This window comes from Capsicum annuum, chromosome 9, assembly GCF_002878395.1.
Source record: "Capsicum annuum cultivar UCD-10X-F1 chromosome 9, UCD10Xv1.1, whole genome shotgun sequence".
NCBI classification, from domain to species: Eukaryota; Viridiplantae; Streptophyta; class Magnoliopsida; order Solanales; family Solanaceae; genus Capsicum; species Capsicum annuum.
This window is the reverse complement of record NC_061119.1, coordinates 142,566,440-142,570,015: the sequence shown is the minus strand read 5'-3', so window position 1 is coordinate 142,570,015 and position 3,576 is coordinate 142,566,440. Positions and strand designations below refer to the sequence as shown.

The window sequence follows — 3,576 nt, the reverse complement described above, 5'->3', positions numbered from 1 at the left end:
TGGTGGAAGGGCTATTAGCATTTGGATTATCTCTTTTGAAATATTCCTCCTCCCCGTGTTCATTATATTCTTCTCCTAATTGATAGAACGCTTGTAAAGAAATCTCATAGAGTGGTGGATGTATCCTAGTTGCTTCACTTGGACTTGATTCGGTTTCTATTCTTTTGGGAGCCATATTATCTAAAATTAACAGGAACATAAAAAAATATTATAGTTGATTAATACATCATTAAAGAGGGTAACAATAAATCTAACAAGTAAAACAGTAAAATAACAGTTCCAACAGATCACTGATCTGTTACACCAGGTAGTATATCTGTTGCAGCATATAACAAATATGTTGAGTAATCTATTGCAGCAATACAAAATGTACCACTCATCTTTTAAGATAGATGTATGGTCTGCGCAACATATCACACATTGTTGCAACATATGAGTGATCTGTTGGAATAGTTAAATAACCTATTGCAACGTATAAGTAATCTATTACAACAATACAAAACATATCACTCATCTATTGAGAAAACTAAATGGTTTGTACAGCAGATCACACACCTGTTGTAATATATAAGTGATCTGTTGGAACATTTAAATAACCTATAGCAATGGCTGAGTAATCTGTTGTGATAATACAAAATATATCACTCATCTGTTAAGAAAGATGAATGGTCTGTGCAACAGATCATACATCTATTACAAGATATGAGTGATCTGTTAAAACAGTTAACATCTGTTGTAACATATAAGTGATCTGTTGGAAAATTTAAATAACCTATAGCAATGGCTGAGTAATCTTTTGTGATAATACAAAATATATCACTCATCTGTTAAGATAGATGAATGGTCTATGCAACAGATCACACATCTATTACAAGATATGACTGATCTGTCAGAACAGTTAACTAACCTACAACAACGGCTGAGTAATCTGTAGTGACAATATAAAATATATCATGCATCTATTGAGAAATATGAATAGTCTGTGCACTAGGTCGCACATCTGTTGCAACACATGAATGATATGTTGGAACAGTTATCAATGGTTAATATTGTTTAAATTTATTCCAACAGAAAAGTCATCTATCACAGTAGATGAAGTCATCTATCGCAGTAGATGAATAATCAATTGGACAAATCAAGTCTTGGACATGTCTTGTTGGAAGAGTTGATAGGATTTTATCCAATAGGAGGTTCATCTGTTGCATCAGATCTTTAATCGAATTGTTCTTCTGTTCTATCATATGGTTAATCTGTTGCATCAGATTTTTTATCTGATGGTTCCTCTGTTGCATTCAATAGTAAATTTATTGCATCATATGGTTAATCTGTTGCAATATATGTTTAATCTGTTGCATCAAATAGTTACTCTATTGCAGCATATGATAAATCTGTTGCATCAAATTTTTTATACGATGGTTCCTCTATTGCATTAGATGATTAATCTGTTGCATCAGAATTTTAATTTGATGGTTCCTTTGTTGCATCATATGGTTGATCTGTTGCATCATATGATAAATCTATCGCATCAGATCGTTAATATGTTGCACCAGATGAATAATCTATTTTTAAAAAAAAACAACAGCATGATTTTGTTCAACAGAAAAAACAACAATATCACCATTTTTACCAAGAACAAGAATAGAACCAATTAAATCAAAATGTTGTTTTGTTTGTATAAACACAAACACCAAAAATGAAACTTCAAAAAAATGCAACAAACAACAAAAAATCATAATTCACTTCGAAAAGAGATGAGAAAAATACCAGAAATTAGATTTTATTCAGACTGTATTTCAAATTAAAGCAATAAATATTGAAATTATTAACCAATACTGTAAGAGAAGTTGGCTCAGGTTCCTCACTTTCTTCAAAACTAAAAAGGCCATAATTTTTTACCTGTGAAAGAAAAAAGGAACCATGAAGAATTTGAAGCTGTTGTGGCCGGAAAGCAAAGCTGTCACGTCGATTGAAGGTTGAAGAATTCGAAACTGTTGTGGCCAGAGAGCAAGGCTATCGCCCCATCGTACACCTCTTTGACATCCTTGTGCTCTTTTCCCACTCATGCTGATTGTAACAACTCACAATCTCAAAATACAAACATTGATATATATTATGATGTTTTACTGAATACGATTAACATATAATAGGACACAACACGGAAAATTGCAGGGAACAATGAAATACATTTGAAATCAGAAACTACAATTCTCAAAGTGGTTGGCAAGACCGAAGAAAGAGCTGAGAATATTCCCAATATGAAAAAACTTCCTTATCCCTTCTTATGATGTTCTCACACTTCTATACAAATTCCATAACTAACTTTGGCCTTGCTCACGTGGTTTTCCTCCTTTCCAAAAGTAATTGTCCATCCTTTTAGGTGGAACTACCCTTCTAGTACCTCGTCTCAGCTTGCCAATGTGTAAATCACTCTTCACCTCCTCCTTAGCATCCATCCTAGCAGATGTATCAACTGACTTTACAACATTAATATTTGGGAAGGATTTGTACTCATGCTCTTTTCTTGAACGTTCCTGCAAGAAGTTATAAGTCAGTAAATTAGATCTAAAGTTTATAAAGAAGAAAAAGACAGACATTTTCATTAAAATCATAAGGTGACAGAAATGAAACCTTTATATTGTTCACTAAATTGCTTGCTTGTTCAACGTAAATTGTTTTCTTTGGAGGAGCCTTATCTTCATCATTGAGGATTATTTCACATTCAATGGGCAAGAAAGGATTGAGTTCGTGGATCAAACTAGGAACAGTATCAATTCTGCAAGGAATATTCAATGACTTATGCAGTTAAGTTCAACATATATCACCAAATCATAATAGAAATTAATGAGGTTCACAGCAGTAGGAAAATTGTAGTTGTGAACCTTTGTCTCTTAAAGTCCAACAGAGCATAAGGAACATGTCATATTTCTCCTTTTGGTCAGCAAACATGCTCTTAACTTCCTCAAATAAGACAATGCATCATTAGTTGTCAGCTTTGGTTTGCTAGCAATAGCACTAGAACCAACTCCATCTAGAACCTCCTTTTCCATCCAAACCACTTTCACAAACTTGTGATTGACCGTACCTAATACATCAGATAGAAAGAAAAAACAAATACATCAGAGCCATAGCCATTAACGGCCACTCAAATACATTGCTACCAAAATGAAGGGTATGGTGTTACAATAAATTAAGTGGGTGAAATTATGAGAGATTAGAGCTCAAATTCTAGTAAAGATAGGTGATATCTTCACAAGTGACTAAACCTTGGTAGGCAGACTTTCTACAAATGTAGTGGGTGGAGATAGAAAGTTGAACATTTTAAAGGCGCACAAGCTTTCAAGGCTTAATATAGTATTTGTTATTAAATTTTATTTAAACGCTATCTACCACATGTTTTGGTTGGGCATCTAAACAAATGATAATAAGATTTTTGAAAAACTTTTGTGCTACCCTCAAATATTTATTAAGTAATTAACTGAATTATCTCATTCAGTTATCCACATCGGTCTCAATTCGAACATGTTTGAGGTTTTAAGGCTTATTGAGGTCAATACATATAATAAAAGGAGGTGATAT

The 3,576-nt window shown here is 33.1% G+C and overlaps 1 long non-coding RNA gene across 1 annotated transcript; it reads right to left on the bottom strand.

Annotated features, from left to right (window-relative positions):
* Positions 1 to 1,764: 1,764 nt before the first annotated feature.
* On the bottom strand, positions 1,765 to 3,276 carry LOC107857310. The gene is made up of 3 exons (XR_001670831.2): positions 2,880 to 3,276; positions 2,629 to 2,773; positions 1,765 to 2,531 (listed from the first exon to the last, which is right to left on the bottom strand). It is a non-coding gene; the product is annotated as an uncharacterized LOC107857310 (long non-coding RNA).
* Positions 3,277 to 3,576: the final 300 nt, after the last annotated feature.